The sequence below is a fragment of the Frieseomelitta varia genome, unplaced genomic scaffold (assembly GCF_011392965.1).
Source record: "Frieseomelitta varia isolate USP_RPSP 00005682 unplaced genomic scaffold, Fvar_1.2 scaffold_224, whole genome shotgun sequence".
In the NCBI taxonomy this organism is placed as follows: Eukaryota; Metazoa; Arthropoda; class Insecta; order Hymenoptera; family Apidae; genus Frieseomelitta; species Frieseomelitta varia.
Window position 1 is genome coordinate 483,097 of NW_025109951.1, and position 25,737 is coordinate 508,833.

General features: G+C 34.6%; 1 long non-coding RNA gene across 1 annotated transcript in view; it reads left to right on the forward strand.

The window, feature by feature from the left end:
* The first annotated feature begins 2,341 nt into the window (after nt 1–2,341).
* The window catches only part of LOC122527536, a 77,186-nt gene continuing 53,790 nt past the window's right edge, over nt 2,342–25,737 (forward strand). Inside the window, exon 1 of the long non-coding RNA XR_006306360.1 lies at nt 2,342–2,518. This is a non-coding gene — a long non-coding RNA (uncharacterized LOC122527536). The remainder of the gene's footprint in view (nt 2,519–25,737) is intronic.

Here is a 25,737-nt window from a genome sequence, read left to right on the forward strand (position 1 = left end):
GCAGATCTATAACTGACTGGTCTCTTAAAATTATTAATAAAACAATTAAATCCCACAAATTACAATCACGCCGTTTCATGAATATTTCAACGAGATTTTTCATGAATATTTTCCCTATTGGACGCTGCGAGAAATATCTTACTTCGTATATACAGGGTGTCGAAACTATTCGTCGTTTAAAAAATGTATTTTTTGTTTCTGTTTCGAGAGGGCTATATTTTGGTACATTTGGTTTGTCTCTAGATAGGAGGTATGAAAATCATTACTATCTTTTCAAATATAATTATACATATATATATATGCTGTCATTTTCTGTAAAAAAAAGTATTAATTATATATCGAAAAACTATTAGTTTAAAAGATATTTGAACTTTGATTTCATAAAGTCTATCATGTGAAAGACGACAAAGCACAAGAGCAGTATCCATACTGTTTTTTTATGCATAGATTTTATAAAAAATATCTGTTAAACTAATGGATTTTAAACGTAGATAGGTTAATACTTTTTCGTAGAAAATGACCTACTGCACCGATTGATGCAAAAGAAATTATATAATTACTCTTGAAGAAATAGCAGTGGCTTTGATGTCTCCTACACGCGTCTAGAGACAAGCTACTTAAGTGTACCAAATTACTGTCCTTTGAAAACAAAGAAAAGTGCATTTGATAATAATCACCTGGATCCCGTCACACCAAAGAATAGAAGGAAACGAAAAAGCCGACTCCTTAGCCAAAGAAGCAACAACACACCGAACAAACGAATCCAACATCCCAATCCCACACCAAAATCTTCTAGCTTCAACGACCAAAGCGGAAAGAGAAGAATGGAACAGAATTTGGACTACGACCAAAATAGAACCAAAATACACGACATAGCACACCATTTCTATCAAAAAATACCAAACAACAATCTAAGCAGAAAAGAAAGGATAGCTATGACTAGAGACTTCGAATCGGTCACTCCGAGATCACACACGAATACCTCCTAAGCAAAACAGAACCACCTTTCTGCAACACTTGCAATCAACAAATCACCACCCAACACCTGCTACACGAATGCAGAAAATACCGAAACGTTAGAAGTAAATACGAATTAAACCAAAACACCGCTCTAATCTGCCAGAAACAACAAAAAAAAACGTTATCAACTACCTAAAGGAGACCCAACTACTAAACCAGATATAAAGAGAAAATTCCAGCACGTCGCTAAAGACCTCGTAGTCGATGCGACTCTTTAACCCCAATATAAAAAAAAAAAAAAAAGTGCATTTGAAACATTTCTTGAGACACCCTCCGTACATACTGTGCAATTATATACAGGGTGGGCCGGAATTCGTAGTACAACCGAGCAGAGGGTGACTCTACGTCGAAAAATGAGAAGAAAATTTGGTATAACACATTTTTATCTGGGTTCCTCGGTTTTCGAGAAAATCAAACTTTAAAAGTTTGTTCATCTTTGCGAACGATTCAGTTGTCCATTCTTCTATCGCGGTTGTCTCCGTCCGAGATAGCGTTTACAAACATTATTTATTTTGTGGTTCAAAGAAATGCAAAGTGTTCCTATTGATAATTAACTTTTTATTTCTCATTACTACTTTCTATTGCAATACTGAAATAGAGTACACTATCACAAGTATTCTTGAAAATGTTCTCCTCGTTGCTGTTTACACATAAGTTTGCTCGACGAATTAATGATATCTGAACAGAATGTAGGCTGATATCGTTTATTAATTTCTCCATAATCTTTTGCATCAAATGTGTAATATCTGAAATATTGTCTTTACAAACTTGTTCTCTGATATATGCCCTCATAAGAGAAAATCTTCGCCCCCTGTATACATTCCTGCGCGTTTAAATTTCCAAGAAGTGAGTAAACACCCTCAATGGGGATGCCGCGAACGATCCTCGGCTCAAAGTAGAGATACCCTCTCGACAATATTTCCCGCAGGTGTAACCATCGCGCGGTGAACTTTGCTCTCTCCCTCTCTTTCTCGCGTGCATCTAACGAGCGAAAGAAACGCCAAGATAAAAATCACGAGGAAGTTGAAACGAGAAATTTCGAGGGTGGTGGCCGCAAGACACGGGCATCTGTCGTTCTGCTTTCACAATGAAGAATTCATACGCGAGACGAGAAGTTCACGCGTCCTCGGTCACCGCGAGCGAGAGAGCGAGAGAGCGAGAGAGCGAGAGAGCGAGAGAGCGGCGAGAGCAAAGGGCGAGGAGAGAGCTCAGGTGCGGCCGATCCGTTTCGGCTAGGTGCCGCGAGCGGGGATCAAGGCGCAGGTGCGCGCCGTGGTGGCCTCCTGGCCGTCGCGTCGGCGTCGGCGCCCCGTTCAGGTACGCGCGCTCTGCCACCGCCACCGCCACAGAACCGCGGCAGGAGTCGAAACGATCACAAGGTCGAGTCACGCAGAGTCGTTCGCCGGTTAGCCCGTCGTCGTCGTCGTCTAAACGACTCTTGACATGAGCCTCGGTTCCCGCGCGTCCGTCAGCTAGGAGAGCAACTTCCGGACCCAAGGTCAGTGATATAACACCACCGTATCATCGCGATCTTCGCGTCTTCGCGCGAGTTTCATTCATCGCCCACCGCCAGCCGCTTCGACGCTGCTCTTTTCTTCCAATTCGCCCAGTGATTTTCCCACTCTTCGTTTGTCTCTCTTCTCTTCTGTCGTGCCAGTGAATTGAACTCGGAGCAAACACGGGGGTGGTTTTCCGGCGAGAAACGAGGGGAAATTGGTCGTGCGAGGCTTGTTTGCAAAGTTGCGTATTCGGCGCACGATCTCGGTTACAGATATACGTGCGTAGCTGCAGACTCGGCGACGTTCAATCAGCTGAGCTCAATCAGGAACTTGTCGAAAGGAAACTGAAAAGTGCACGGTACAGTTCAAGAGATTCGAAATGGAACGAATTCCATATTCGCATCGATCGTCGAGCTTGCGAATCAGTGGAGAATACGGTCGTTTCGAAACGAAACTGATCTAAAAGTTTTCGACCAATCTCGCGAATTATAGACGCATATGGTTGTTTGATATTTGCCTACAGCTGCAGTGACGAAGCATTTGCAAACAAATCTCGTACAGAGTGTTGTACGAAGCTCGAGTCTTCGACACTCAATCTCGAAGACTTCGGTTTTTAAAACTCGTGAGTTAAGATTTGCTGTTCCGAGGTTCTCAAGATTAAAAAAAAAAAAAAGTGATGTTTGACAATGTAGAGAGCTCGAGTCTCCGAGTTTGAGCGTTTGCTGCTCAAAAATCTTCTTCGAACTCGGACAGCTCTAGCCCTCGACAGATCAAATCTCATTTTTTACAACACCGTTTCGTACAACTGCTCGCATAATATTGTACAATTTTGCTGGACAAGTCGGCAAACCACTCCCCAATTAAGAAACCAGAAGACGTAGTGAAACAAGTAGAGGTGTTTGATCGGATCAGTGATCGGTGATCAATGCCCGTGAACAAGCGAGCACCTTCCTAGAGATTCTCGCGGCAAGTGACCACCGTGTGCTTCGTTTTGTGAACGAAATGACGCTCTCGGATACGAGAAGTGAAGTAGATCTGTGCGTCCGTCTTCCGTCTGTTGAATCAAGTCGAAGCTAAAACGAGTGAAGAAGTACCTTACGGTTTCACGTTCGTCCAATCGAACACTTTCGAGAGAGGTATCAATCGGAGAGTATCGGAGGAGAAAGTGGCCGTTTGTTCACGGGCCCGACGAACGCCAGTCAGACACCTGTTACTATGCTCAACAAGAATTCCTCAGCCGGCAGCGTCGAGATTCTCTGGCGACGGGGATGACGAGATTTCGCATCGCGGACGACTTTCACGTAGTTTACACTGTGTGTTGCATGGTTGATAAAAATTATTCAGTCTGGGGCTAATCCGCACGAGGTCGAAACTGGACGTGAGTAGCTAATTTCGCTGCCTCTTTCTTTCCGCGCGAAGGGAGTTTCAAAGAAACTCTGGCTCTACACGTCCATAACTTTGTCCTCTTCCATCTTTTTCTTTCGTCTTTTTTCACTCAACTATCTCGCTGCGTTCTTTCTCGACCGTTCACGCCTGCATGTACCGTGATATGAACCGCGGCTTCAACTTTCGAATGCTACGAGAGCCAGCGGGTCGAAACTTTTGTCTTTAAGAGAAAAAGGAACGAGGCGCGTTTTGCCCGTCGTTTCGCCACGAATTTCGTTTGCAGGTCGAACTTGCGGTAGCAACGGAGGACCAGACTATTGCGTATTCTTACGCTGCGAGTTCGTAGAGTTTTCGTTTCTACGGAAGGACAACTCCGCGTTTCTTAAACCAAGAGTTTATCGATCGTCTCGTGGCTCTCGCGGATACGTGCCTACACCCAGAGAAAAAAAGAAAAAATAAAAAAAACAAAGAGAGAAAATACACGCCGACACCCTCACACTGAGACTTCGCGTATCGTATCAAAATTTCAAGCACGCGAAAGTGTCGGAACGTTTCGTTGGCGATTATTTTTAAGAATTGGCAACAGAAGAAAGCGTACTAGAGAGGGAAATGAAATTGGGACGCGTAAAGGCTGCCTGATACCGGCTTTGAATCTTTAAAAAGCGACTTACAATAGTTTCGCGTGAACTTTTCACCCTCTCCGTTCGATGACTTCTCTCGTATTGAATTGTTTCTCTGTGCATCAATTTCTTTAACTCAACTTTCTCCATTAACCATCAACATTCGTTCTTCCAACTTAATCTGCCCGTTGGTGTCAAATTAAAATTAAACTGTCTGCGATGAAAAATTAAATAGTCGAACAAATAATAAATATGATGAATGATTAAATTTTATTGACTGAACTTGTCGTGTTCAATTGTCAGATACTCCTAAAAGTCAACGTGTATTTGATATCGTGATACTATTTTCTCCAGTTTTGTCTAACGTAGAATCATTTGTTTTGAACTTGTTGCAGTTATATTCCGAAACTTACAAATATCTATACGCGTTGAAATTGCTGATGCATTGAATGTATATAATTGTAGTTATAATGATAATAATAATATTGAGCTGAAGTAATGGAGTTTCTTCATTTTTGTACACAAGTTTAAGTAAAATTGCAAAAATTATGTAGGGAAACACAAATGTAATAAAATGCAGATATAATTGGATTTTTCTTTTTTTTGACAAGAAATGCAAATTCATGGAAGGTTAGAATAAATAATAAATAATGTGTATGAAAAAATAATGAATAAATAAAGTACGCGAATAAATTTATTACTTAATCTAACAATTACAATAGAATGTATTGTTAGTCAGATTTGAAAGCAAATATTATTTGCAACTCTATTTCGTCGTCAAAAATGTCGAAAATATACTATGATAGATGTTGAAAGACATCGAAAAAATATATTACACGTTACACGTTAGAAGTACTCGTACAACAGTGAGAAAAATGTGTCAAATTGACGCGAAGAAAGGATGAGAATTGACTTCCTCAACTTGAAGACTGTGTTTCTTCTGAATCAGGCGCATTTTATAAACCCATAATATCGGCGTGTTTCAGCATTCTGATTGAAAAAGGAAATGTTTATTATTCCGGTGTAACGTGTCGTATATTTTTGTAGACAGACGGATGAGAAGATACGAAACGCGATGTTACAACTTGACAAACGTCGGCTACAAAGTGGAGGAAGAAATCCTATTTTCAAGTTTTCGGTCAAGGAAATGTTCAATCGCGTAGACGTAGGGTCTTTCAGAAGCTAACGACTCCATCTTTTTCGTGAAAATCGGTCACTGTATGCCTGCGACATAGCACCGTGGAACATATTCAAGTATAGAGGGAGGCATGAAACAAACTCTGTGAAGTAAAAGTGGGGCGGCCCCGTCATTTCGCCTCGTGCTCCGTTTACTTACCCTTTTCACCAAGAGATCGATCACGCGTTGTGGATCTGCAGGATCGAAAACACTCTCGTGGACGCGGCACTAAAGCGTTCTTGATGATTACAATGCACTTTTATTTTAACAAACTGTCGCTCCGATATACGAAACGCGTGAAGAACGACGTATGGTACATGTGCAGCTAATCTCTGAAGAATCTGTGTGTAAACCTCTCAGAAACCGAACAAATTCTTTGTAAATATTCATAAATACGGATCATAAATATTCATCATGTTCAATCATCGGTATCAAACATATTCAAATATAATTCATAAATATTTATAAGTGAAAATTTTTATATATATAACAAAACATTAGCAGCGCCGTTGCCAAATCTGAAAATGTACGCGAGTGTCTCTCGTGTGAAGTATTAACCAGCTGTTTTGTTCGAAATTATCAACCTGAAATGTTAACATTTTAAATGATTCGGAGGTAACTTTCTAACTTTCGAGCATAAGCAGTCGATTAATTCATGTAGTGTGCGTTAATTTTTCGTTAACTGTTGTCAATCTTGACAGCTTTTATTTCAAATATCATTTTGCGTTCTGTATAGTTAAAAAGTTGCTGCAATCAAAAAGTACTTTTCTCAAGAGTCAACTTTGAAGAGATATTTTTCACTCGTTTCTGGTATTTATTCGTTTATTTCCTCCTTCCACTACATTTCTCTGTGTTGCTAATAACATTCTTGATTTTTCTCTTCTCTTCTCATCGTGTTTGTGAAAAAGTATGACGAGACGAAAAAGATTTGTGCATCAATAACGCGAAGAATGTGAAGCAGAGAAAAATGTGATAAAATGGAAAAATAAATAAATATTTGGAAATGAGTTTTCCAAAATTACTCTTGTTCATCGTTAAGACAAATTTTTTGACTATGTCATGAATAAAAAATAATGATTTAAATAAAAATTGTTGAATTTGATAACATCTCTCCGAACGTCAACAGGTGAATCTTTATCATCTTTAAAATAATGGATATCACACTTCTTAAATTAACAGCCCCTTTTCATCATTTAACCTGTTAAAATTTCAACTCGATATCTGCAATAATTTCAAAGAAAACAACTCGAAAACACTTTATATATTTGAGATTACAAAACTATTCAAACGATAAATACATTACATCCATCGAAAGTTGATAATTTTCAATTTTTGGTAGAATTTGTCACATACCGTGTATGTAACATTTATAGTAAGTTTTTGCTAAATTAAATGTAACATTTAAACTAAGTTTTTACTAAAACTTAGTCACATACTGTGTATATTCACATGTGTATAGTCACATACTGTTTATAGTAAGTTTTTATTAAATTAAATGTAACATTTAAACTAAGTTTTTACTAATGCAAGTATATATTTCGCAAAGATTACAAAACTATTTAAACGATAAATAGATATATTACATCCATTTGGTTAATAATTCTAGGTTTTCAATAGGATTATATCTAATATTTATTATAATATTATAATATTATTAATATATTATTTATTATTATTATATTTAATATCTAATATTTATTATAATATTATAATATTATTAATTTATAATATTTATATATATTAATATTTATAATAACAATAATAATAAATAATATTTATTATAATAACATTCATGCTGTATAGTAATTTTTTGCCAAATATATCCTTGCAATAAATATTTTATAAATTCTATATATACATTTTCATACTCGTTTCAAATTCCAATGTAATCATAATAACAGAGACTTATCACAGTATTAATGAAACGTCAAAATCTTGTATCTAATGCACACAACACGCCCACCAAAAGCTTTTTCCGGTAGTGCTCAAATGTTTTCGTGTGTTTCGCGTATATATAGGGTGTGTCTAATCCGATGGTACAAATAGAGAATGATTCTAAGCGTAATTCTAAATGAAAATTGACAAATGAAATTTTTTCGCTCGAGCCGATGATTGCCAAGGAAATAGAAAATAGAGAATAGAAAAACCTTTGAAAATATGTTTAGTTGAAAATTGGCTTGGTGAATTATGTGCTTGAATTAAATTTTTGTCAAAAAAGATATTAAGAAAAAATTTGACTAACTTTGGCTTTTTATTATTCGTTTCTGAAGTCAGAATAAATTCAAATGTATTTGATAAATTTTCTTAAAAAGCCGTGATATATCAGAACTGTCAAAGTGAATGACGAAACGATCGATTCGCAATTTTCCACAGAAATTTTGCTTGTAACAGTATATTTTCAGAGACTTTGGTTATTTTTAGCGAAATATTACACGGATTACTACATATTACATATTACATATTACATAAAATGTAAGCTCACAGAATCTCGCGCTCTTTGTTGCATTGCAAGTTTTTTCCCTCGTTTCTTGCACTTTAATTTCTCTGCTGGAAATTTTACGACTTCCAGTCGTCGCTGGTTCTACCTTGGTTAAATGAAACAATTTTGTTCCTTCTTTCCGACTTATGTATCTTTTCAACGTAGAATTAGCTCCTTTCCGGTTGAACCATCCGGGTGGCTTGCACGTTCCATTGCTTTGATACACAAGCGTGTCGATAAAGTCTCTTTACAATTTCAAAAATTTATCACAAAGGCAAATGAAAAGACAGATGAATGGAAATTATTACAAAATGAGACGTATATATTTAAGTTTTTTTTAGTCTTATTTAATACATTTCTATATGAGCATCATTAGTTGCACGAGGCACATGAAGAATGATACTCGATTTCTTACACGATCGATGTTTTCCTCAGATGTTCTTGGTCGTCCACTCCTCCCTTTATCAAACATTGTCCCTGTCTTCACAAATTTTGTGCCATGCACGAATTGATAGACGTGACGGTGGATCTCTTTCATACTTGGTTCTGAAGTTTCGACGAGTCTGCAGATCCGATTTGATTTCAATAAACCATGATACGCACTGTGCCTTCTCTTGAGGAGTAGCCATTTTGTAATGAGTTCATTTAACAGTATCTTAGTATCTTATTCGTCAACAGGGTACCTGAAGTGCAATGTGATAGAAAACCTTGATAACCACTGAGTAGATAGAACAAATCTGACGGAAGATATCTCATCAATTGCCTTTGTAATAAATTTTTGACATTGTAAAGGGACTTGATGGACACCCTATGTTCGTCGGCGTGACAGTTTGTCAGAGCACGATTGCCATAATGTGACTCGTAGTTGGAGCACAGTGTTCCTGGCACTGGTACATATTTTCGCGATCGTCAAACGTCAACGCGCGTGTGTTTTAACACTCGGCGATGACACGTTTCGGAGCAGACCAAACCACGGAACTCTGACAAAGCACGATATCGATCGCGGCACCCGAGTTAATGTACACACGTCGAGTCAAAGAAACTTTCATCGCGCGTCGAGCGTAACAAGTGGCTTCGTTCTTCCGTTCTTCTCCGTTCTTCGTTGCTTCCATTGTTCGCTGGATCTCGTTGATTCTCTTTTGCCAACGTTCCAGAATGGAAACGTTCATTATCACCCTCGAAGCGGAGACACGTTCCCACCCTGCGCAATGGAACGTGCGTCTTCCATTGTGCGGATAGGTCATCGCTTTGTCTCTTCGATCATTCGTGTTTTCAGGCTCACGATTCGCACTGAGATGTTGTTGCAACTTGTTCGATATAGTTTGGTAAAAACAACAACGTTTCAATGAGAACCTTTTTGGCAAAATTGCGTTATTTTTGAAGCATTCGGTTCGAAAATCTTGTTCCATTCATACCGACCGGGGTATTTTTCAAAATGATGTTGTTGCGTAAAGTAAGTTCATGGCAAGATACACGTACATTAATTTTGATCTGAATAGATATAATGGCGTAATAGTGAAAAATCGATTCTCCTTTTCTATTTATTTTTTTTAGTTTTCGCTTGTCAGAAAGTATCGACAAAAGATACATGTACATAATTTTATATTTTAAACAGATATAAAAACTTATAAACATTTAAATTCATTTTTTCTTTTTAAATTCGGGATTTATGTTCCAATGATTTGCAATGATTTGGAGAAGCACATTGCCTTTTCATATTTAATAAGCAATTAAATGAAAATGTTTCTATGGAAATGCGCCTTTTCCGTTTAATTTCTTATTTTTTTCTATCCAATTATTACAATTCTGCTAATTTATTGACATGTAGAGCAAAATTCATGAATTCTAAAAAAGTGTAATAAAAAAAGGGCATTTTCGATGAAAATTTATCAAGGTTCTAAATATTCGATATTCCAAAAATCTAAAAGATTCTAAATGTCAACATTCTGAATTATTTATAGTTGCTACTCGTAAAAAAAATCGTACAACACTCAATTTAATCTCATTTTAAAATGCCTCCACTTTGATAATCCTAAGTCTGTTTTTGTCAAAGGTGTTTTTATACCATGCAGCGAATGAGAAAATAAAAATACATTTGTTCTCAAAATTCAAACGTCTCCAAAATCACAGAAAAATTTATATTTTAATTTAATAATTTATATAATCTATAATAATAACAAAAATATAAAATGTAATATAAAATCATATGTCTACACTCAATTTGAAGTGTTGTATATATATTTTTATAGTGAACAGTTTTTGATACTAAACTAACGTTAAAAAACGTTACAGATGTCGACATCAGGTATAGAAAGCAGGTAAAAGATGTTTCTTTTTCCTTTTATCATTAAAGATATTTCGCTTGCACTAAAAAAAAACTTAACTATTAGTAATAATGAAATTTCCAACTATCGAGCTCTACACATTTATACAGCTTCAGCAATTTGCTGTTTGTCTCATTTCACCATTGAAATGAATTTTTTTCTGCTGGAAGATAACGTTATAGTATTCGTTATAGTATTATATTTGAAGCTTCACGAAATAAACAGCACGGTATTTCTCTCTCTTTCCTTTCTTTTTTTAATATCACGTAGTTAATTAAAAAATCACGTAGCAAATGTTTATAAATGACGCGGGCAGGTGAAAACAACGAAAAAAAACAAATAAGATGATAAAGTGGTAGTAAATATAAAAAACACATCAAATTCAGAATGATTAATTAAATCAAATAAATAATGACACAGCATCAAATGTTTTAGGGCAACGATAAAACGATAAAATACTCTTGGTACGTTACTAACATTTGCTCGATTTATCCCTAAGATGTTGTACAATCATTTGACAAACACGATTCCATATTTGGTTACTTTCCTCTAGTCACAGATTTTTTTTCAGAATTATTATGAGACAAGAAGGAAAATAAAACTTGATCAGAAATTGTGACTTACAATCAGAATTTTTCAATTTACACGCGATACTTGAGTTTTTGTCTTTCTACTAGAAACAAAAGTATACTTGAAATTTATATATTTTTTTAACAAAGTCAAGCGGCTTTAACAAGTCCAATTTTTAATAAATTCAAGTTTTTATGAAATCCTTCATTTTTCTATCACTTTCGCAATTCTTCGACATCTTTTGGATCGAAAATTTAATAAAATATTTCTCTAGCCCCCCTGTAGCTGAAAATCTCTGTTCATAAGTACAAGGACACCTGCTGGTTCCATACAAAACTTGATAATTGACTGAGATTATTAGGAAAATGATTAATCGCACGGAAATTTATGTTCGTGCGAGACAGCGATGGGAGATAGGAAAATTAACAATTATGTGCTTCCTTCATTTAAATTCTATTGAAAAAATTAGCCGTTATTTAGATAGGAATCTGTTCGAGAAACTTTAATACATAAATGCAATTACTAATATATGACCGAATTTCTAGCTAAAAGATCTAACCGATAATGATGAAAAGAACGCTTGATTTCATCACACAGGGCTACGACTGAAAATTACGAACAAGCGTGTATTCATAATTCCTTGCAAAGTAAAATTTTTTTCGTCCGAGAAAATTGTTTTTCGTGAAAATTGAAACTGAAAATTTGTCAATTGTTTAATTACAGATTGAACGGGGCGAACAGTCAACACACATGTCAAAATAAGTCAAAAATGTGGAACAAAATTTTTTCATCAAAAAAACATCGTGTTTCCGAAATATCTATGTTTGAACATTTATCAATAATTTAAGGCAAATTCTGAACGAAACACCCGTTTCTTGAAAACGTGACTTTAAACGGAAAAAGTTTTATTCCATATTCTTATTTTTTCATATAGAGTAACTTGCTAGACTCGATTGTTTATCTCGTGTCCAGTTGATGATTATCTAATTCTCATGTGTTAAATAAATTTTGAAATTCAATTTTCTCGGGAATTGTTAAAAAATACAAACGAAGAAATTTTATTCCACGTTTTCTTTTTTTATCATTTCACAAAAAATTATCTCGTGCCAACTTGAACATAACTTTAGATCGTATCTTGCATTTAATTAATACTTTACACATTTCTATGTATTTATGGAACAATTAAAAGTATGAAAATGCATAGGATGCACAAATGAAAGTGAATGAAATATTCGCATATTCTGATCTAATTCACGCATATTTATTTTTATCATGGGTTAAAAAAATGGGACTTAAATAAAGATTTGTTTTACTTGTTAAATATTATAACTTATGGTTTACTTTGAATACATGTATTTTGTTTACTTTTCCATATTATGTGTATTCTGTAATTTATTGCACTTTCAGATTTTCCATAAATGCACGAACTATACTACGTATGCCTAGTTGTAATATTTAATGGATGAAATATATTTCTGTTTACGTTCTATTGTATTGTGAATTCGCATAAATAACCACAGTCTAATAATTAATGATATTCTTTTCATCATGTGTTTGTCGACACGTTGTTGCAACCTATTTCGTACTTTCAAGTACAAACGTTCAAAAATTGTCAGTTAACAATGTGTTAGGTCTCGAAATAGTTTGAACGTTAGATATTTTTTACAAATTTGAGCAATTCCATAATCATTTCTTAATCATTTTGCATCATTCTTTCCTACATGTCCTATTAATTAGAAATGAATTCAATGACAACACAATGTTAATAAATTTAATTAATTGCAATAAGTATATACAGGATAGATCATCTGATTTGATCACCTTGTCTCCAATATCATTTTCTGAGAGAGAAGGGGTCATTTTCCTTTCAGACGTTTCATCTTCTCGACGAGTGGAATACGATCATAAAGCAATTTGACCTTAAAAAAAAACCGGTCAAAGTCAATTTCAAGATCTTCGCTCTGAGAATGTAGAGCTCGCCTATGCTAACCACGACAAAATATTTTCTGACATCCTAGGTACACGTGCTTAATAATAAAATACGTACGTACGTACATACATACCGCGTATAACTCGAAGATCTAGCGAGCAAACTCTTTCCATCTGCGCGCGTCTCACGTGGCACGATATTTCCACGACGCCGCGGTGCGATATCCGATGATGAAAACGTTTCGTTGGTTGAAATTTCCCGCACGGATTGGTTGTCAGCCACGGCAACCGGAAGAATTATGGGTGGAATTCAACGACGCCCTCTCCCGAGAATTCAATCGTGCTTTTCACGCGCGCGCCACGTCATCAGCGACGTCTCGAATTTCCAACGGCCGAGCAGGAGCGCAGGGTGTGTCCGATTCGAGTGTGCGTGCTTCGCGCTCGCAGTTGTTTGTTTAATCCCTCGAGGGATTTACAACATGGCCACTTGCCATTTTCGCTTCCATCGAAAGCCTCTTTTCCGCCCCCCGGTCGGTTGCACCCACATTTTCCCAGACGAAAGCCTTCACTCGTCCCTCCCAACCCCCAACCCCCAACCCCCATTCGATCCACGCACTCTGTCAACATTTCGCGTCGTTGCTCAATTCCACTCGCTCATTTTTTTTTTTCTTTTTTCTTTATATGGGGGTTTAGAGTCGACTACGAGGTCTTTAGCGACGTGTCAAAATTGACTCTTTATAACTGGTCTAGTAGTTGGGTCCTTTAGGTAGTTGATAACGTTTTTTTGTTGTTTCTGGCAGGTTAGAACGGTGTTTTCGTTTAATCCGTATTTACTTCTTATGTATTTTCTTCATTCGTGTAGCAGGTGCTGGGTGGTGATTTGTTGGTTGCAGGTGTTGCAAAAAGAAGGTTCTCTTTTGCTTAGGAGGTATTCATGTGTGATGTTGGAGTGTCCGATTCGAAGTCTAGTCATAGCTATCCTTTCTTTTCTGCTTAGATTGTTATTTGGTATTTTTTGATAGAAATGGTGTGCTATGTCGTGTATTTTGGCTCTATTTGTCGTAGTCCAAATTCTGTTCCATTCTTCTCTTTCCGCTTTGGTCGTTGAGGCTAGAAGGTCTTGGTGTGGGATTGGGATATTGGTTTCTTTTTTCTTTTTTTTTTTTATGTGGGAGTTTAACGTCGCATTGACTACGAGGGTCTTTAGCGACGTATTGGAATTATCTCTTTATAACTGGTCTAGTAGTTGGGTCTCCTTTAGGTAGTTGATAACGTTTTTTTGTTGTTTCTGGCAGGTTAGAACGGTGTTTTCGTTTAATCCATGTTTACTTCTTATGCTTCGGTATTTTCTGCATTCATGTAGCAGGTGCTGGGTGGTGATTTGTTGGTTGCAGGTGTTGCAGAAAGGTGGTTCTGTTTTGCTTAGGAGGTATTCGTGTGTGATGTTGGAGTGACCGATTCGAGGTCTCTAGTCATAGCTATCCTTTCTTTTCTGCTTATATTGTCGTTTGGTATTTTTTGGTAGAAATGGTGCACTGTGTCGTGTATTTTGGTTCTATTTATCGTAGTCCAAATTCTGTTCCACTCTTCTCTTTCCGCTTTGGTCGTTGAAGCTAGAAGGTCTTGGTGTGGGATTGGGATGTTGGTTTCTTTTGTTTGGTCGATTGTTGCTTCTTTGGCTAAGGAGTCGGCTTTTTCGTTTACTCGTTCATTTTGCCCAGCCAATTTCGCGTTCCTTCGCAGTATACAACCAAGTTTCGATCTGAATGTTTTAATCAACAATCGCCAGTTGAACGGCTCATTTGCATTTCTTTGACAGATTCCCGGGGTTTATATAGCACGGGTCTCGTTAACTCGGTGACTATTTCTCCGAATTGGAAACTTTCACGTACGTGCAAGTACGGAATGGCGAGTTAATAAAGGCGAGTTCACTTCAATCCGGACGAATTTAGAATTTGCAGATACAAACGCGGCGCAATTTAGCTTCGAGAGATTCGAAGCGTTGAAAATGTTGACATATGAATCGAAATCAGCGTGATTCACGCAACTGTGACGACATTGAGTAGCATCGCTACTTTTGGAGATAAGAAGACAGTTTATCAACGAAAGTTGTTCAGTGCACAGAAGGCTGTAAATTCGATGGAAATAGCTTTTTCATAGGTAGAAGAATTTCAGAGATTTTAAGGTCACCTCTGCTTTATCGAACGGAATATATTTTTCTGTTATATCATTCGATCTTTTGCTCGAGACTGCCAAGAAAAAAGTGTTATTTTTGAACTTTGATTTTATAAAATTTACGCATGAGAGAGAATTGAAAATGTTAGATTTTATAGATTTCTGTCTGTAAAATGTTAGGTTTTAAAGATATATTCATGCTACTACGTTTTATGCAGGAAAGAAATGTTAGAAAAAGAGGATGAAAGATTCGATTATATTAATAATATTAAACAGGAACGTATCCTTTTTATTGCATACATTAAATCCTCTCATCATTTTACATACGTAAAAATATATTGGGGCAATATAAATTTAATTAATATAGATTTTAATTTTAATTTTTATTATAATTTAATTTTTATTATAATATAGATTTTATTTAATTTAATTTTTATTATAGTAGAGATTTTAATTTTAATTTTAATTTCGTAGAACATGTCGCATAAAGAACGAGAGAAACGAACTTCCGAATTTGTCTTTGTCCGTCACAATACAAGTTCTACAAAAGTAAGATCAAAATATTTTTTAACATGCTCAATGCGACATGGTTTTTACAATTCCATTCCCAATAACGAGAGTTCTTTCAATTCTTTTTCTTTTTGCTCAACTGCATCTCAAAATAATTATTATTTGATTGATTGATATTTAACGATATTTAATCATAATGTTAAAATTATTAATTTAACGAGAGATAACTAAAAACAAAAAAATAAACATATCGATACATGTATCGACCTCGCACGAAGTAATTTTTATTTTTGTTTTTTCTCAACTATAGTAACCTAATTTTTTTTTTTTTTTTTTTTTTTTTTTTTGAAAGAGTGTAAAAGAATTTAAAGATTTTGACGTATACAAAAAAAGAAGATCCCTATTTAAGAAAATAGTACAACTATTTTTTTATAAAATTGCGTTTGTGAAAAAAAAAATATGACTCTCATGACACTTTCATGTTCTTTTTCCAACGTTCTCTTTAACTAAAAAAGTAAGATATAACTTGTTGTAAATGTTAAAATCACTCTATATATTCAGCAGATTCGAAATCTAATTAAATTAGGAATGTCTTTAATAGATTGAAAATTAATAATAGTCAAAAATCTTTGATTAGAAAAATTTGAATATTCAAAAGTTCAAATGGATGATGATGTAGAAGAGAACTAGTAAGGAAATAATGAGAAAAGTTTTACCACCCATCTATTTATATTCTGAAATTTTTTCGTCCGTTTCTACAAGTTTTTTTCAACTTTTCAATTCTCGAGTGTCACGTTCGCGTGCCATGTTTGGAGACAGAAAGAGGAAGAATCATTTGACACGTTTGAAATTTTATGAAACCAATTTCGTCTCGTCAATTCCACGTAACAGTGGAATTTTTAATTTAAACGTCGTCGCATCTCCAATAACTTTTCCCGAAATTTAACAATTAATACGTCACGAAATAACTGGCACCAGCATCCGAGTAACATGGACTCGTGTGTAGCTTTCGATGAAACGTGCAAGGAGAACCGCAAGGAGAACCGATTTCAATGCTCGTAAACCCGACCGAACGTGGCTGGAATAAAATGGAACATTTTAAGCTCGCTGCTGCGAATTTACTTGTTGCCTCTAACCAGCGTGCAACTTTTCGACAGTGAAGAACGTGCAACAGCAACGAAATTCATACATTTCATAATCCGGGGAAATCGATTTAAAAACTTGCTTTCGTTAACAACCGATCGATTCGAAATTCCTCGTTCTGTCGCATCACGCCGTTCTCTCATTTCCCTTTGTGTTTCGTTCGTTAATATTCCCAGAAGTGAAATCGGGCATGGTTTACAGCGTTCATTAGGTAGCCAAGGGGATATTTCGCCCTTTGTATAAACGGACGTAAACACGCCCTTGTCTTTGCGTCAGGATCGATACCGTTATTATAGTCGCCTTAACTGGCTCTCGCGCCAGTAACTTCAACCCTTTCGCTACGCTCTCCCAAATTAAATTAAACGACGTATCAATATCTTGAAAATGCTTTTTGCTGCGAATAATTTTACTTTATCCGATATCCGTCTGTCTCGTCGAATTTCCTTTTCAACTTTCGGAGAGGCAGACAATCGCAAGAATAAGCCGATCTATAAATACAAATATTACAAGTCGGTTTCTGGAGCGGATGAGTTAAAAATTCTTTTTGGGCTATGCTTTTTTGATAAAATGTAAGTTAAAAGGCGTCGACTTGAGAGTATTGATCGAGACTCGACTAAAAGGTCTAGATAAAGAACGTTGTTTAAATATTCTGTAGTTTCTCCACGAAGAAGAATTTGTTTCTATAATACTCAGTCGTCCATCATTTTTCACAGACTCCATGAGCGTAATCAGAGCAATAGAGAACATAAACAATGAAATCAAATATGAAGCGGTTCTAAACATTCAGAATATTTTTACGAACCTCATCAACAATAACAAACACATAAACATCGTCTGGCTATCAAAGGTAACGAGAAAGCTGACATAGTAGTCAAAGAAGCAACATCGTCGTATGTCATTCGAAGATCAGCATCTCATTGTAACATTACACCATGTCGGAAAACAATCATGGAACAAAATATGGAACACCTCCAAAAAAACAAAAACACATGATATAACCCAAGATTTCTATCAAACAATGCCTACCCACAACATGAAAAGAAAAGACAGAATAGTCATGACAAGGCTTAAAACAGAACACTGTAAACTCACACATGAGTATCTATTTAAAAAAAACAGAACCCTCAATGTGTATCCAATGCAACCGATGGATTTTATCAATCCATCATCTTCTATTTGAATGCAGCAAGTACCACGCTCAAAGGCAAAAATACAAAATAACTTCATCGGCAGCCTTGACGTCGCAGAAACACATAGGAAATGTCCTGAATTATCTAAAGGAAACTAACGACGTCTACCGTAAGACATAATCGTCTTGAAAAGAAGAAAACAGTACCTAGCCGCCGCTAATGACCAGAAGGTAGATGCGACGTTAATCATAAATTAAAAAAAAAAAAAAACACATGAAAAAANCATGAAATAAGATTTTTACTGAACAATGCTTACCAACAACGTGAGAAGAAAAGACAGAATAGTTATGACAAGGCTTAGAACGGGATACTGAAAATTCACACATGAATACCTATTAGAAAAAACATAACCCCCAATGTGTAACTAATGCAACCAAATAATATCAACTCATCATCAACTATTTGAATGCAGCAAATACCAAAGGTAAAAATACCAAATAACCAGCAGTCCTGACGTCACAGAAACATAGAACATGCCCTGAACTATCTAAAGGAAACTAACATCTACCGTAAGATATAATCCTCTAGAAAGGAAGGAAACAGTACCAAGCCATCACTAATGACCAGAAGGTAGATGCGACGTTAATCATAAATTAAAAAAAAAAAAACACATGAAAGAAGATTTCTACTGAACAATGCTTACCAACAACGTGAGAAGAAAAGACAGAATAGTTATGACAAGGCTTAGAACAGGATACTGAAAATTCACACATGAATACCTATTAGAAAAAACAGAACCCCCCAATGTGTAACTAATGCAACCAAATAATATCAACCCATCATCAACTATTTGAATGCAGCAAGTACCAAAGGTAAAAATACCAAATAACCAGCAGTCCTGACGTCACAGAAACATAGAACATGTCCTGAACTATCTAAAGGAAACTAACATCTACCATAAGAAATAATTGTCTTGAAAAGAAGGAAACAGTACCTAGCCATCGCTAATGACCAGAAGGTAGATGCGACGTTAATCATAAATTAAAAAAAAAAAAAAAAACACATGAAATAAGATTTTTACTGAACAATGCTTACCAACAACGTGAGAAGAAAAGACAGAATAGTTATGACAAGGCTTAGAACAGGATACTGAAAATTCACACATGAATACCTATTAGAAAAAACAGAACCCCCCAATGTGTAACTAATGCAACCAAATAATATCAACCCATCATCAACTATTTGAATGCAGCGAGTACCAAAGGTAAAAATACCAAATAACCAGCAGTTCTGACGTCACAGAAACATAGAACATGTCCTGAACTATCTAAAGGAAACTAACATCTACCATAAGAAATAATCGTCTTGAAAAGAAGGAAACAGTACCTAGCCGTCGCTAATGACCAGAAGGCAGATGCGACGTTAACTATAAATTAAAAAAAAAAAAGAATTTGTTTCTCGAATAATCATTCCTTTATCACTATTGAGCTCTAAAAATATAATTTTTCTACGATTTTCAAGAAAATGGCTTGGAAAACTTCATCTGATCCGCACTCTACGTAATTCATGCTGCAGGAGAACTTTGATCACGCGAAGGGCGAATACATTTTTTAAGAAAATCTGTCGCAAAACGTGCATACTTAATTTCCTGGTCTCTTCCTCATGGTGAAATTGTGAAATATTTAAACGCATATTTTATACTGATTCTCCAAAAACTTTTAGACGCTTGAACTTACACTTTATCAGAGAATGCACACGAAATTTGATGAAAGTGTCCGATTAAAAATTTAATGTTTCGTATTATTGGCACACTTGTTTCCAAACAATATAGATTAAACGCGTTTAGATTCGACAGTCAATTGATTAAATTGTAATTTAGATGATTTCATAAATTTTTAACAGTTTGCAATTTGGACTCTGATACATATTGTTCAAAAAACTTTTCAAACTTTTCATGAAAAATAATACTGTAGTGAAAATGTCACTAGAATGTCACAACGACATGATTATTTCCTTCTCCTAGAATTGAAGAAAGCCATGAAAGTATCATAATTTGCAATAGCCGGACAAATAAAAAATGAATTTTCATTAATAAAAAAAGATCATTTTGAATTTTGACGCAATATATTATTACATTGTTAAATACAACAATATTAAAAATATTATATATTATATTATATATATTATAATACACATGTAATAATATATAATAACTAACAGTACATATACTTGCGCTCAGAAATCTTAGGACATCTGCATAATAAAAATAGTATACTAAATATAAATTATAAATTATATACTATAAATACATATTTACAGCATAAATTACACAATATACAATACATAATATAAATCGTTGTACTTACAATAAATACAAAACATACTTTACATAATAATTCTGTTATATATAATAATATCTTGCATTACATATTGTATTGTTGTACATACGTGTAATAAAATTAAATTAAATACAATAAATACAGTATAATTAAATAGAACAGATACAGACTAGATTTTGTACAATAAAGATTCTGTTAATATATTAATATATTGTACATATATATTCTATTATTATATTATTACATTACGTGTAATAAAATTAAATTAAATACAATATATACAATTAAATAGAATAGACTAGATTTTATACAATAAAGATTCTGCTGTTAATATATTAATATATTGTACACATATATTTTATTATTCTATTATTATATATTGTACATATATTGTATTACATTGTGTTATAAAATATGTATACACGATAATCCACGATAAGTACTGAATATTGAAAACAAGTGTCCCAAGATCTTTGAGCGAAAGTATATTAAATGTATGATATTTAATATTTAAATCTTGATAAACAGAAACATAGTTTTTCGTATGTAACAAAAGTTCATTCAAACCAAACGTCGCACATTCAATCTTTGGAAAATCTCAAAGAAGACGTTTCATCACTAGCACGCTACGACGAGCAACAGTGAGTTTATAATCGCTCGCCTCGATTCTCGCTGCCATGAACACGTGTATATAATACGTACAATGAAGTTCAGGAAACGCAAACGAGTCGGTGCAGCGTGTTATCAGACAGTGATATCGCGGTCCATTGCTCGAGGTCATGTCACAATGCTCGAATCTTTTCCACGTGTATATGAACCACTCGGAGGCAATAGTAATCGCTTTCCTTCTTATCTTTCACTCTGTATAATCACATTCTTTTCTCTGTAACATTGTTTCCACTATTGTTCCTTTTGCGTCAGAGAAATCGTACCTTTTGCCGAGATCTCGTCTTCACTTGTTTCAAGAGAGGACAATTGTACAAGCGCACGAGGATGAAATCGCGAGTCTGCGTTCGCGGAGAGGAATCTGAAAGGACGCGATCTGTTTTGTGAATGCTCTCCCCCGAGTTCTCTTTCGCGACTTTTTAATTGGATTAAAAATTTGCCAGACGAGAAAGTTGTTTAGAGGAATCTCTGTCTTTCTTTTTTTTTCTTTTTTCTTTTTTCTTTTTTTTTTATCGAAAGCGGCTTACACAGCAGAGCCAAAATTGCAATTACACACACAATTTACGAACGTGAAGTTTGTAGAATGAATCGAGAAACTGAATTTCGGGGCATTTTTGGTGACGTTTTGATTTCAAATTTGTCAAGTTCTGAAAATGCAAGTTTTCCGAAAATAGAGCCACTCGTGGAACTGTTCGTGCTCGATGGACAAATTGTCGATATTTTAAGCTACCATAATTTCATAAAAAGAATCGTACAAAATTCTGGTTGCCCTTGTGTTGAAATGCGAGGACAATTGTAAAATCACAAAATGTTTTCTTTTTTCAAAAATGTTGTTACATCATGCAGCAAATTTGCAGCGATAATAAAAATTCAAACTTTGTTGAAATAAGTGAAAAAAAAAAACGTTTTCGTGACGAGATCCATCGTACTTTTGAAGATTGAAATTTTCTTCTCACAACGATTCATTAAAACTTGTACGATTTTTCTTTTTTCATTTACTGAACTTTGGACGTTAGACGACGAAATGTTAAGATTTTCTTGAATTTTTGTCGCTGAATGTTTAAAGTTCAATAAATTAACGAGAAAAGAATCGCTGAGCAAGTTTTGAAAACTCGTCGTAGCGAGGAGAATTCAATCTTCAAGACCGTGGAATAGATTTTTCAATAATTTTACAGACGTTTCAATTTTTACCATTTTTAAGAAAAAAAGTATAATTATTTTCCTACATGCTACGTTAGATAACTAAAACCTCAGGTAAAAATAATATAAAAATTAAAGTAGAGGCTAAGTGGATTGTTGACGAGTTTTTCTTCTACAAAGTTATAACAATTTAAAATGTCGATAATTTTTCATCGAATATATGAATAATTCTGTATCTTATTGTAAGTAACAAACCTACGAGATTTCGCGAAAAATCAAATAAAAATTTCTGAAATGTTAAATAAGTACGTTGTTCAACGATAAAACGATAGTTTCAATAACATGGGACTGATTATTGGATTTTCAAATTAAATGTTACAGTATCGTTTGCCTGTAGTCTTCGAACGACAATCTTCATTCGAGCTTCTTAACGTTAAAACATTCTGGTTGGATCAGAATTTGTCATAACTATTCAAAACTCTAACGTAAGGTTTCCTTTTTTGCTCGTATTTTAACGTTAAAAGAATAAAAATTGTTATGTTGAAATTGCAAACTTGTATACATAAAAATGTTTTTGCTTCAAGAATGCGAACGTAGGATTGAACAAAAATAGTCTGAAAATTTCACGTTCAATCATCGCGTGACTATTTTTTTTTTTTTTTTTTTTTTACACGAAAATGTTTCTGCTCTAGAAATTCTAAATAAAGTAAATATAAAGTAACGACATCTCTTGTTTCAATTTGGCACATTGTTTCTTACAAAATGTTTTTATTTCAGTCAGGCTCTGTGATATTCATTCTTGTAAAATGTATCATACACTTTTGACATTTGTAGTAAATACAATTTCCACTGGAGTCACAAATAATATTCATTCACGGAATACATGACATGTAACCAAAGTATCATACCACGATTATTTAGTATATATTAGTTATATTTTTGAGCATAGTTGTAACAAGTGAAAGTCATACATCATAAGTCAAATGATCATAACTTAAAAAAAAAAACTGAAAGTAAAACTTGCTATTAAATTAAAGAATATAAAAATATAAAAGTAAAGAATAAAGAACTGCGATATTGAAATTAATCACCTACAACGAGGATAGGGATTGTATCTTATACGGAATTGAATAGAAATTTGATCTATTTATTATCTCTCATTTTTCCAATTTAATTTGCCTGGTGGTGTTAAATTGCCACAAAAAATTAAGATAAATCTCTGGTTCAGCTTTTCTTAATTTTAGCTTTTAATATTCTGTGTTTTTTAATGAAACACAGAATATTAGATAAAAGAAAGTGCTAGATCTCATATTAAAGAAAATTTTCCAATAAGGAAATAGCGAAAATGGGGGAAAGTCGTTCAACTAGAAATTTATCGAAATTAATATCTAGGATAAACAAAAAAGAAACAGTTAAACTTTTTAATAATTTTCAGACTAAATTTCCTACATGTGTATAGTAAGTCAATTTAATATTGTGATTTTATTTTTTCTAGTTTCGTCTAACGTTAACAACCATAACGTGGCATGGTTAGTTATCAAAAATCAGAGTTGGACAGAACGTAATCTGATTAATGATTCACGATTATGATTAATGCGAAATCGGTATGTTAATCATGATTACTGACGATCGCTGAATATGGGAGATAATCAAAATTATAATTGTAAACTATAAATTACAATTGTAACAGAGGTTGATTAATTATGAAATTACTTTCGATTATGGTTGTATGTATATGTATACTTTGTAGAAACTACATATTCATTATTTGCCTCGTTTTGCACGGTTATCTACTACAATTTTATTAGGATTCGTTGCACCATCTTCTGGCAAATATTCAAGAAATATTTCATCAACTATAATTGGAAATCTCATTTGCATATTTCATCCGTTATTAGATAGCATAATGTGCACTTTTGACGAAGATGGATCAATTAATTATAAACTTAAAACTATAACGAACGATCGAAATCTGAAGATTCTTTATTATGATATGCACTCGTTCTTACATCAGAGATAATAATATCAGAAAATAATAAATTTTTGCAAATTATTATTAAATTAACAGATATTATTATGCAGCGAAGAACGAGCGTAGGTATATATACATGTGATTTACGTTTAGTTTTATTATTTCGTTTGAGATTGCTATAACTAACAATAAGTCTAGCTCGTTTCTTATTTTGGATGCGTCAGTGTATGATGCCATTTATTTTGTAAGTGGTATAAGTCACTTTGTTTTCAAATCGTGATATTTAAAAGACTGTGCTTGGAAAAATTGACGCTACTATCGAGAAGATTTACTTGTACTTGTTATCTCGGACACTTGTATCTCTTTCAGTATAAATAATTTCGCATAGACGTTAACGAATTGCCATTTCTCATTACTGCAAAGTGACTCGTGTCACTTTCGACGTAAACAGTTTATAAAAATTACTGACTTGTGTTAATTTTGTCCAATGTGTTTTACTAAAGCGACCATTGATAAGATAGTAATTTAAGAAAATTGACGAATAAATTATATAATAAAAGTAATTTATATAATGTACTTCCGATAAAGATTTATCCACATTAACAACAACCGAAACAATTTAAACCGTTTCATTTACAATTAACACCTTGTGATTTGGACCATCTCCGTCGTCACGGACCATCAGAAATGTGTCGTCTTCGTACTTGGCTTTAGTTTCTCACTCGGGTTAGTATCTCTATTCTCGTTTCTGGGTGTTCCCCAAGAAAATTACTGTTTTCACGAAAGCAAGTTAGCAAAAAGCGCAAGTCTTCCCAAGTCTTTTGAAAATGTTTCCCCAGCCGAGAGACCCGGTCCGAAGGATACCGTCTCGATAAAGCGATTTTCTGAAAAGCCCCGGCACCACCAAGCCGTTGTTCGTTACTGCGAGTAATTTCCCGACGTCGTTGAATATTTCCCTAACGAAAGAGGGAGCCGCCCCTCTCTCGAGATTTTTAACTATCGCGGGAGAACGGGACGTTCGAGCTTTACTCCCGGGGTCGGAGTTCAACCTTTAACGCGTTCTACATAATGCAACCCGGGAGAATCCGTGGCAATTATTAATTTCGGGATCGAGTCGCGGCGGTTGTTGATTAAAATGGATGAGGCTTACGCCGTGGCCAAGGAACGTCTGAAAATTTTAAATTCAGCGTGATGATGCGATTCTAGAGATGCCTCTTTCGTACCTTTGCTGCCCTTTCTTTCGCGAGCGCTTGGAATTTCTGTCGGTGATTTGAATCTCGAAGAGCGACGTGAAACACGGAGAGGGGACCAAAACTCAAACAATGACAGAATAATTGACAGAGTATTGCACGTTTGAGACATTTTCTACAATTCTACAATTGTCAGAATTACTCTGTAGGAGGACGTTAGGCTTCTTGTCCGTATGAAAAAATTTATTATACTATTTTTAGGATTCTCCTGCTTTTTCATTCTGGCAAGAAGTCCTAAGTTTTTAGAAGAATTACGTTAGACCAATCAAACAGCTCGAAGCTTCAAAGTGACTGGTCAGCAATAGCTATAAAATATACAGTCCGCGACAAAAAAAAAAAAAAAAAAAAAAAAAAAAACAAAAAATAATTAAAAAAAAAAAAAAAAAAATTTAAATTTTAATAAAAAAA